Source organism: Elephantulus edwardii, unplaced genomic scaffold (genome assembly GCF_000299155.1).
Source record: "Elephantulus edwardii isolate Elephantulus edwardi_28Jun2011 unplaced genomic scaffold, EleEdw1.0 scaffold00074, whole genome shotgun sequence".
NCBI classification, from domain to species: Eukaryota; Metazoa; Chordata; class Mammalia; order Macroscelidea; family Macroscelididae; genus Elephantulus; species Elephantulus edwardii.
In genome coordinates this window covers 12,339,346-12,351,436 of record NW_006399824.1, presented here as the reverse complement: position 1 = coordinate 12,351,436, position 12,091 = coordinate 12,339,346, and the positions used below count along the sequence as shown (strand labels likewise).

The 12,091-nt window shown below is 38.4% G+C and overlaps 1 protein-coding gene and 1 pseudogene across 1 annotated transcript in view; one reads left to right on the top strand and one right to left on the bottom strand.

Annotated features, from left to right (window-relative positions):
- The window catches only part of JMJD1C (jumonji domain containing 1C), a 317,954-nt gene that overhangs the window by 82,398 nt on the left and 223,465 nt on the right, over nt 1-12,091 (bottom strand). The gene's annotated exons all lie outside the window — the stretch shown is intronic.
- LOC102855639 lies at nt 9,387-10,533 on the top strand (annotated as a pseudogene).

Sequence of the window (12,091 nt, the reverse complement as noted above, 5' to 3'; positions counted from 1 at the left end):
TTTTTTTTAATTAATTTTAATCAACGTTTACAAAGACTTTGGATTTCCATTAATTCACTGTTGCACTTTTCTCCCTGCCCACCCTTCCTCCCTAATTTGCTCTTCTCTTTGAAAACTCAAAAGAAAAATCCCCACCCCCTAATCCACTCCACTATGCAGCCTTCATTCTGGACTCCTGTTATAACAATACCTAATCATATATAGCGTTTAATTAGTTTTCTCCCTCATCTGTTTCAATGTAGTATACATTACTTATCTCATCTTTCTCAGAATCTCCCCAACCCTGATGTCTGTCCCATTTTACAACAGTGGCACTATGCAATATGTGTCCTTTTGTGACTGAGATATTTCACTCCGCATAATGTCTTCCAGGGTCATCCATTTTGTATAATATTTCTTAAGTTCTTTTGTTTTTCAATGCAGCAGACTATTACATTGTGTGAATATTCCAAAGCTTCCCTACCCATTTGTTTGTTAATGTGCACTTAATGTTGTTTCCAACTCTTTGCTATTGTGAACAAAGCCACAATAAACATTGGTGTACATGTATCTACTTGGGTGGGTTATGGTTTCTTTAAGGTACATTCCCAGTAACAGAATTGTTGGGTCAAATGAGATTTCTATTTGCGACTTTTTGAGAAAGCGCCATACTGCCTGCCACAGTGGTTGCACCATTTTACACTCTCACCAACAGTGAGTAAGGGTTCCAGTTTCTCCACAACCTAGCTAGCATTTGATGTTTTCGGTTCTGTTAAATTTTGCTAAACTTACTGGGATGAGATGGTATCTCATAGTTGTTTTGATTTGCATGTCTCTTGGAACTAGGGATTTTGAACATTTCTTACGTGTTTGTTTGCCATCTGAATGTCTTCTTTGGTGAAGTGTCTGTTCATATCCTATGCCTGCCTATTTTTCAACTGGGTTATTTATCTTGTGGTGTTAGAGTATTTTATAAATTCTAGATTGAAGTCCTTTATCTGACATGTCATTACCAAATATTTTTTCCCCAGCCTGTGGCTTCCCTTTTTACCCTATTGGAGAAGTTTTTAGATGTGTAATAGGGACTTGATTCTTAGAAGGTCCCATTCATCTATTTTATCCTCTCCTGGTTGTAGATTTTCCAGGATGCTTAGAAAACGGTTTCTGTTGTGAATTAGTACTTCTAGAATTCTTCCAAGCTTTTCTTTAATGAAATTTATTGGCCCTGGTTTTAGTCCTAAGTCCATGATCCATTTTGCTTGAGTTTTCGACAGATAGTTTCCCAATTCTGCCAGCACAATTTGTTAAAAAATCCACTGACCATAGATAGATGGGCTGATGTCTGGATACTCTATTCTGTTCCATTGATCTATGTGTCTGTCATTGTACCATGTTGTTTTGATCACCACAGCAGTGTAGTAGGATCTGAAATCAGAGAGTGAGATGCCTCCTACTTTGTTTCTCTTTTTAAGGAGGGCTCTGCTTATTCATGGTCTCTTTCTATTCCAAACAAAATTGGATTATCATCTTTTCCATAAGAATGGAATTGGTATTTGTACTGGGATTGCACTGAATGTGTAAACTGCCTCTGGTAGTATTGTCATTTTCACAATATTGAGTCTTCCTATCCATGAGCAAGGGATATTCTTCCACTTCTCCAAGTCTCTTTTTTGTTTCTTGTAGTTATGTTTTGTAATTTTCTTTGAATAGATCCTTTGTGTATCTGGTTAGATTTACTCCCAAGTATTTAATCTTGTGATTAGTTATTTTGAAGGGTACTGTTTTTCTTAGCTCCAGTTCTGTATTTTCTTTGTCAAGAAATCCAACTTATTTTTGTATGTTGATCTTACATCCTGCCACTTTGCTAAATTGGTTGCCATTGACAAAATCCAACACCCTTTCTTTATTAAAACACTCAGCAGATAGGATTAGAGGGGAATTTCTTCAACATAGTAAAAAGTATATATGCAAACCCAAGAGCCGACATTGTTCTCAATGGAGAGAGGTTAAAGGCATTCCCTTTAAGAATAGGTACTAGGCAAGGATGCGCACTATCACCTCTCCTATTCAATATGATATTGGAAGTCTTAGCAATAGCAGTAAGAGAAGGAAGAAAGAGGTATCCTAATTGGCAAAGAGGAGGTAAAATTATTTCTATATTCAGATAGTATACGTAGAAAACCCTAAAAACTCAGCAAGAAAACTTCTGGACATAGTTGACCAATTCAGCTATGAATCTTTTCAGACAATGAGTTTTTGAAGGAAACAAAAAATATATCCTGATGTTTGCACAAGCCAGGGTGTCTCTATCACATAAGTAAAAAACAAAATCTGATGTTGAGTCAATTTTGAATCATAATGACCCTAGAGGACAGAGTGAAACTACTCCACAGGGCCACAAAGCTAGAATTCTGAGAGAAACCGACTGCCAAATCATTCTTTCATTGAGAGGCTGGTGGATTTTAAAGAAATACTTTCTGGTTGGCAGCCCAGCATCTAACCACTGAGCAATAAGATCTTCTTCTGGCACAGAAGAAATACTTTGAAAACAGACTTTAAAATCAATGATAGCACTACAGGAAGATCTGGAAGTTATTGAAAAGTTTTAAATGATTGTGAAAAGCACTGGAAAGCAATTACATTGCTCATGGCAAATAGAAAAACAGGCCAATCAAATCCAAGAACTGTGAAATCCAACATTAAAGCTACACAGAGAAAAATCAGAGCCAATAACAAAAGCTGAGAAAGTTAGGGAAAAATCTTGGAAGAGATCTCATAAAGACATTATGAGAAAGAACTCTCAGAAGGAAGTGATTCAGTATCAAATTCAATGTCTCAACAGGATAAAGAATAGAAACATTTCAATTACTAATGAATATCAATTTAGTGGATGCACAGTTATAAGCCAAACTCTATTGATTTGAGTTTCATTAGGAAGTAATGTAGTCTAACAAACAAAAAATAAGCCAAAATACTGAGGAGTAATGATGTCAATTTTATTATTGAGGTGGATCTGATTCAGAATATAGTCTTTGATAACTTGCTATGCATCTGAAAGCTAGACAATGATTAAGATGACAGAAGAACTGACACCTTTGAGCTGTGATGTTGGAGAAGAGCACTGAACATCCCATGGACAACCAAGAACAAATAAATGCCATGGAGAGAGTGCAGCTGGAGTGCTTTTTGGAAGCAAGAATGATGAGGCTCTGCCTCATATACTTTGGGCATGTTGCTAGGAGGGGTTATTCCTTGAAGAAGTACATGATGTTGGCAAGGGTGGAGGGTTGGTGGAGGAGAGGAAGACCCTCAACCAGGTGGATTGACACAGTGACTGCTGCAATGAGCTCTTATGTGTCAGGAAGTGTGAATATGGCTCAGGATAGAGCAGGGTTCAGATCTTTGGTTTATAGGATAGCTATGAGTTGTACTCGACTTCACAGCACCTTAAAACAATAACAATGAAGAAAAAAGTAAAATAAAGTAAGAAGTCCTAGAAGGTGTGTAACAAATAGAATTCTAATTATAAGGGGAAAAGTGTAAAACAGATTTTCAAATTATCATGGTATCAACAGGCTCTTAAGAGTCATGTTGTTGTTATGTGCTTTGAGTTATATATGACCCATAGTGACCCCAAGAACAACAAATGTGAATCCTATCCTATCCTATGCCATCCTCACACTTCCTGACACATGAGAGCACTCTAGCAGTCACTGTGTCAATTTGCTGGTTGAGGGTCTTTTTATCTTTTGCTGACTCTCCACCTATTTAAGCATGATGTTTCTCTCCAAGAATAGTCCCTTCTAGTAAAATGCCTAAAGCACTTACCTCCAAGGAGCACTCTGGCTATACTTTCTCCAAGACTTATTTGTCTGTTCCTTTGACAGTCCTTGGATATTCCATATTCTTCTCAAACACAACTCAAAGGCATCAATTCTTTTGTCTGCAGCCACAGAGGCTGGATAAACCCAAGAAAATTGCTGCCCTAAGCTAATCTTTAAACCTTAAACAAAGACACTCTTTGAAATCTTCAGAAAACCAGTAAAGAATATCGTTGAACATTATGTTCAAAATCTATTTATATGGGATCAAACTGACAACTAAAGATAAAATACTTAGAGATGCAGTGAGTTTATTTTAATGGAAGAGGAAACTCAGAAAATGAGGGAGATAATGGTTGTTCAAATAGAAGAATCAATGTCATGGAAATGTATCAGTAGAAATTACCAACTTGGCATGTGTCCTGTGGTATGTATTCTTAACACAATAAATGCTGTATCAGAAATAAGGGGAGTTGAGTTTATTTATAGAATATAAAGGTAAGAAGTAGCATGTTGTTATGTGTCATCAAGTCACTTGTAACACATAGGGACCCTATGTAAAACAGTTCTGAACCCTGCTCTATCCTGAGCAAACTTTATCATCTTGGACACACCTACCCTCATTACTCCAATCACTGTGTTAATCCATTTCATCCAGGGTCTTCCTCTCTTATGCTGTCCCTCTACAATCCCAAGCATGATCTCCCTTTCCCTTCTTGCAACATGCCCAAAGTATATCAGATGGAGTTTCAGAATCCTTGCCTTCAAGGAGCAGCCAGGTTTCCACCTTCTCCAAGATGAACCTCTTTGTTCTCCTAGCAGTCCATGGTATATTCAATTTGACAAAAGGAGTAAGATATCTGTAAAGGTAGAATCTAGAATATAAAGAGGGGAATTAACCTTTTAAAACCCAGGCTAGAGAAAGGAAAATTTAAAGAGATTTTTTAATAATAAATTGAGCATATTTCCAATGGGGTATACCTTATGAAGAAAAAAAATGGAAAAAAAAATCCAGCAATAATAGAGTTAGTAGTATTTTTCTTCTAAATCTGATGGTTAAAAAAAGAAAGAAAACTAATAGTAGTCATGTGGCATTTATACTACTGCTGGTATTCCTGAGAAATGGGATTCTTACAGTGAGAGAAAAAAGAGGTGAAGTAGAAGTGAAGAAAGACAAGCTGAAAAATTTCCTGCCTTTATTCACTGAGAAATCCCAGAAACAAGTGACTCAGAAATATTCATCACTTCTATTGTCGTGTACCTTAAAGTCGGAAACAACCTATAGCTGACCCTCCTTTGGGTTTTCAAAAGCTGTTAATTGCTGGGAAAGAGATTGCCCATCCTTCTCCTGCTGGTGGCCTCAAACCACATGCCTTTGGGATTGCAGTGCAGCTTCTAGCCACTAGGCAACCAGAGTTCTCTCTTGGTAGACCATTATATTTAGAAAATTATATTATTTGTGTCCATGGGGCACAACAACAACCACAAAGAGAAGCCAAGTTTCCTTAGAAAAATGGTATCAGGTCCGGAGTAGGAAAGAGGAATATAGAATACTAAGTAGTAAAATCTACTACTAGCAGGGTGATGGTTCAGAGGCAGAATTCTTACTTTCCATGTAGGAGGATCTGGGTTTGGTTTCCAGCCAACACATCCCATGTGCAGCTACCACCTGTCCGCCGGTTGAGGCGAGGGTGTTGCTATGATGCTCAATAGATTTCAGTGGTGCTTCTACTGGGGGAAAACACACACAGACACACACACACACACCCCCGCCCCCAAACCAAAAAACAAACAAAAAAACCCAACCAACCAAACACTCCCTCCAAAAAACCTAAAGTCTAGTTAAGAAAGGCTTGGTTGATCTACTTCCAAGTATCAGTCAGTAAAAATCCTGTGAATCACAACAGCTCTATTTGAAAGAATCAAAGATAAGGTATGGCACGGAGCACAGCCTCTCTTTATGCAGTATCTCCACGAGTAAGGGCCTAATTTGGTGGCAACTAACAACAATAATTAGCATGATGACAAACAGATTCAGAAAGCAGTATGAAGAATTCTATTAACCAATCTGATAATCAATAAGGTTCATGACTACACTGGGTTGGAAACATAAAATATGCTTAAACCAGGATAACAATACAACAAAACCTAAAACAGTACATTTAATAGTGACCACTGGAGACTGTTAGTATATGTTGAGAAAATACAGATATTAAAGGATAAAATGTCATTGATAGAATCTGCTTTAAAGTACTACAAGAGAAGGCAGTAAGATGAAGTTATACTTCTCATGACTTGATAACTGTTCAGGCTGGATAATGGATATGTGGTGGTTTATGGTATTATAGCTATTCTTTTTTATCTTTTTAATTTCTGCAGAGGTTGGGGAGCCGGATTGAAGATATTAGTAATGGCTTACTTGATCTAGTTGCTTTCTGACCTCAGTTTTTCATCTCCATATTACATCCTCCATGCAGTTCTTTGAACACTCTTGCTTGAATATTTCTACTGAGAAAAGGTATTAAACAACCAATTTTTATCTTGAGTTTGTTGACTCTCATCCCGTCAAATCTTTGTTCAAATGACAGTTTTTTAGTGAGTGCACTCTTCCTTGTTTACCCTATTCAAGTCTGCAAATCATCTTTCTTTCCTAGCTGACAGAGCCTGGGTTATAGTATGCTAAGTGCCTAAGTGTGTCAAAGTTGTAGGTAAACGCTAAAAAGTGTACACAATTCTCATTTAGTGCAATGATTGACAAGTTTCTAGGTACAGCAAGTGGAAGTATCTATGATAAAAAAGTACTAAGAGTAAGAATTAGTTCAATAATTTTTTAAAAAGGGGCAAAGTTACATAACATTAAAATGCTACCATGAGATGGTATTCATAATCCTGCAACTCACCATCATTAATTGTTGTCTGTTCATCTCAATACATTGACCACGCACATAGACACCCCCCTACCCCATTATAAACAAAAAGTTTATAGTCTTATATCCAAGAATGTAGAACTACAGCTCCTACAATGGAGACAAGGCCGATGCCCAACAAATATGCATAAAACGAAATTAGTTGTGGTAGACAAACGTGACACATAATCGAGACAAGAGAAAAGGAGGTAAGAAAGATGCAAATATTAGTAAAAGAGCAGGAAGTTAAGGGTGTTCCTACTTGCAACCTCAACTTCCGCTGTGAGGCAGGAGAAAGGTCATCTGCTAAGAAAAAATGCAGAAGTAGAGGGGATTAAGGATGATTTGGAGTAACTGTTCTGGGAAACAGAAGCTTACCAGAAATAAACAAAAGGGTGCCAAATTGTTAAGTCCTCTCCCCAGACTAGAGACAAGAGAATTCTAATAGCACCAAAACACATGTGTGCAACTTTTTCTTTTAGTGTTATCCATCTAGGGCAAAGTATCAAGTAATACAAGTTTGTGATGCTAGAAATTAACAGCTGCATTGTCCTACATGTGATTACTAGTTTGACTAAGGAACGGAATTTTAGTTTTGCTTAACAGTCACATATTATTAGCTATCAATAAAGAACATCACAGATTTAGGGTGCAGAAAGAGAAAAAGCAAAAAAATGAAAAAGGGTCTCAATACAAAAAAAAATAAAGAGCAAATGTTATTAGAAGGCACAAAGGAATTACCGTGGTGCTCCTTCATTCACTGACATCATGCTGGAAACGTTCACAGCAGACCCTTACTTAGTTTTGGAGGCTCTAAGTTTCACAGAAGATTATCCATCTTTCTTCTACAGAAATGCCAGCAGATTCAAACTCTCACAGAGGCTTGGCTTTTTGGTTAGCAGTGAAATTACTAAAAGTGGACTACAACACTCTCTACGGTGTTGTTAAGAATGGTTAAACTAACATACTACAGTACAGGATCCTGGCTGGGAGAAAAAATGAAGATAGTAGGAGAGTATAAGAAATAAGCCCTGGTCAAGTGCTAAAAGTTATGAATGATATGCTATTTTGTCTAGTTAGGTTTTTTTAAAAAACAACAAAAACAAATACTTCAAATGGCTCCTTGAAAACACATACATACACAAACTGTTGTATATCACTGTAGCTGAAACCAACTCATACTGATCCTCCAGTGGATTTACAGAAGAAATAAACTCAGGAGACTGCCCATCTTTCTCTTGTGGAGCAGCTGGTGCATTCAAACTTACTGGCAGCACAGCTTCTTATCTATCACTTGGCCACCAGAGGTCCTTCATACATACATTCACCCAAACAAAATTCTTCTTTTCCTGAACTCCCACCATATTTATTCTCTTCTGACAAAAATTTTTTGGGCACACAAAGTGCTTTTATATTTATTATCACATAAACTATGACAATAATATAACTGTGACAGCTATCAGATGCCCATTTTATAGATGGAAATAAACAAAAACCACGTGAGTCCAAGTCAATAGTTTTTGATTTTTAAACTTCTGGTATATAAACATTCTGCCACCCCAGAAAGAACAAAAATTTCCTGATAAATTTTATATATGTATTAAAACTAAGAGTCTTGTGAAGCTATCCCAAAGGTTGGAGGCTTAGTCAACCCAGCAGTAGCTAAAAAAAACCAACCCAAAACCAGGTAATCTACTTTTTTAAAACTTCAGCCAGTGAAAACTACATGAGGCTGCCATGAATTTGAATCAAATGAATTAGTAATTAGTTTTTGTGCTTGAGTAGGCATGTATCTTTGTCGGTAGATACGTTGTACACTGTCTAGTTGGAACTGAATCATTGCTGCCCCTCCAGCAGGTTTTCAGAGGCAGTAAATTGCACAGGAAGAGACTGCATTTTTCTCCTAAGGAACAGCTGGTGGATTAGAAGTACATGCCTTTGTGACTGAAGCACAGCTTCTAACCACTGGATCACAAGAGCTTCCTATTTATAGATCTAGAGTTCACCCACAGAATAAACTCACTCTAGTCTCTATAAAGGAGATTTTACCGTAAGAAGGGATGCTACCTGGGAAAACATCTTGAAATTCCATATATAGTACCAGACGGCAAAATAAACAAAACTTTTCTATCCCTTTAAATACATGGGGATGTACAAGTATCTTCATTTAAATGAAAATGTGACGTTAAGAAGTCTACTACTTCTTTTATCAACTAAACTTACGGATCATAAGTAGCAGTGGTTAATGCTTAGCTGCTAATAGGTCAGGGATTCAAAACTACTAGTCATTTCCTAATAAAAAGAGGTAGGAGCTTGCTTCTTTAAGATATCTTGGAAAGCATACGGGGCAGTTTTACATTGTAATGTAGGGTTGTTATGAGTCTGTATCAACTCTGCAGCAACAGATTTGGGTTTTGATGAAGAGATTTAGAGAGGAGGTGTGTGGTCTGAACACTATGAGATTCCAGACAGGATAAATATCACAGGATCCTAACGTAGAAGGACCAAGAGCTATGGCTATGGTTCAGCAAATAAGTCTAGATACTTTCTTACAATTAGGGTGCTGGCAGCACTCGGGAGGCCACTTAACTTTCTGTTGTCTGCCACTACTTCTAAACTGAGAAAGCCAAAGTGGTAAGAAAGCTAACAGCTTTCCAGTTAATTCTTCATCTGGTTAACGATGATAGTTACAGAACAGGGTTCAGATATTCTGTTCAAGTCTCCGCTGGCGGAGAGCGCCCCCCCCAACTCCCCCAGAGGCCCCCGCAGCATGGACCCTGCGCCGGCGGGGCAGGGATCCCGTGAAGACGCGGCTTCACAGGAGGCGCGGCAGCAGGTCCCCAGGATTGATCCATATGGATTTGAAAGGCCTGAAGACTTTGACTATGCCTCTTACGAAGAATTTTTTTTCCACCTATCTGGTAGTACTCACCAGAAGAGCAATAAAATGGTCGAAGCTCCTAAAGGGAAATAACAGTGTCCAGAAGAGTATGAAAGTGAAGCGCTATATCCGGAAGGGGGTTCCACTTGAGCACCGGGCGCGCGTCTGGATGGGGGTGAGCGGAGCCCAGGCGCGGATGGAACAGAATCCCGGCTATTACCACAAACTGCTCCAGGGAGAGAGGAATGACAGCCTGGAGGAAGCCATCCGGACAGATATGAACAGAACCTTTCCTGACAATGTAAAATTCAAAAAAACAGCAGATCCCTGTTTACAAAAAACCTTGTACAACGTGCTTTTGGCATATGGGCATCATAACCAACGTGTGGGGTACTGCCAGGGAATGAATTTTATAGCTGGTTACCTGATCCTTATAACAAAGAATGAAGAAGAATCTTTTTGGCTATTGGATGCTCTTGTTGGAAGAATATTACCTGACTTCTATAGCCCAGCAATGCTAGGTCTGAAAACGGACCAGGAAGTGCTGGGTGAGCTTGTGAGGATGAAGATCCCAGCCGTGGCGGACCTGATGGAGGGGCACGGTGTGCTGTGGACCTTGGTGGTGTCCCGCTGGTTCATCTGCTTGTTCATTGACATCCTACCTGTCGAGACCGTGCTTCGAATTTGGGACTGCTTATTCAACGAAGGCTCAAAAGTTATCTTCCGGGTGGCCTTGACCTTGATTAAACAACATCAAGCCTTTATTTTGGAAGCCACCAACTTTGCAGACATTTGTGATAAGTTTAAGCAGATCACAAAGGGGGATTTTGTAACAGAGTGTCACACATTTATGCAGAAAATATTTTCAGAACCTGGAAGCTTATCCATGACAACCATCACCAAGCTTCGAGAGAGCTGCAGAGCAAAGCTCCTCACTCAGGGATAAGTCGCCCCGCTCCTGCACATTCCTCCACACTTTGCACTGACAACGAACCATTTCCAGACCTGCCACTTGACCGACGAACCATTTCCAGACCTGCCACTTGACCAAGTTTTACTGCTTTCCCTTTCAGTGTTGTAAATACTCTTCACTACATTTTAGTCATGATTTTTTTTTTTAAGAGTGATTTCAAATCATGTCATTCTAGGTTATGAATCAGGAAGTAAAAATTTGTAAAGAGAAATTATTTATACCTGACATTAATATATAAAATGAGATATGCACATTTGTATTTAATAAAGTATGTCAACACCAAAAAAAAAAAAAAAAAAGATATTCTGTTCACAGTGTCGCTATGAGTCGTACTGGACACAGCACTTAATAACAACAACAAAGTTAAATCTTAATCAGTAGTTCAGTGGTTGTGAATGAGGGCAGAGAGAAAAGTGAGAAAAAGATGCACAGGAAAGGCATGGAGTTGGTTATTATAAAAATAAATAAATAAATAAAAAGATGATGTACTAAAGGCATTTACTAACTCAGAGCCACAGGGAGACTAAATACCAATTATGTTGTGGTTCTGTGAGGCTGAGTGGGAGCTAACTCACAGCTGATCCACTAAGTGGGTTTTCAGAGGCTGTAACTCAAAAGGTAGAATATGCATCTTTCTCCCACAGTGCAGCTGGTGGATTCAAACCATTTGCCTCTAGGTTGGCAATGTAACTCCTTATCCATTCTGCCACCAGTTTCCTAATAAGGTAAAAACTTGTAAGAGTATGGTACACCTGGGCTTTACGGTCACACTGCTCTCAATTTAACTCATCAATTAACAGTCTAGGTTTAGAAAAAAATCTATTTCTGCTCTGCATCTCTTTATCAATTGCTGAATAGAGAAAAATAAGTAGTTCGCCTTTTTTTTAAAAAAAAAATAGGGTGCTATCAATATAGCAGCTATTAAAAAAAAAAACCAAACACCAAACACCACCACCACAAGATAAAGGTAAACAATCCAACTGAAAAATGGGCACAGGATATGAACAGACACTTCACCAAATAAGACATTCAGATGGCCAACAAGCACATGAAATGTTAAAAAATCCCTAGCTCTAAGAGAGAAGAAAATCAAAACAACTATGAGATATCATCTCACCCCAGTAAGAACAGCAAAATTTAACAGAACAGCAAGCAACAAATGCTGGCGAGGTTGTGGAAACTGGAACCCTTATCACTGTTGGTGGAAGTGTAAAATGGTGCAACCACTGTGAAAGGCTGTATGGCGCTTTCTCAAAAAGTTGCAAATAGAGATACCATTTGACTCAGCAATTCCACGAGTGGGAATATACACCAAAGAGACCAAAACTGGCACCCAAGCAGATATATGCACACCCATGTTTATTGCTTTGTTTAAACAGCAAGGAGTTGGAAACAACCTAAGTGTTCATCAAAAAATGAATGGATAGAGAAGCTGTATTGAAAAACAAGGAACTCATGCAATATTGTTCAAAATGGGTGACCCTGGAGGACATTACGCTGAGTGAAATATCTCAGTCACAAAAGGACAAAT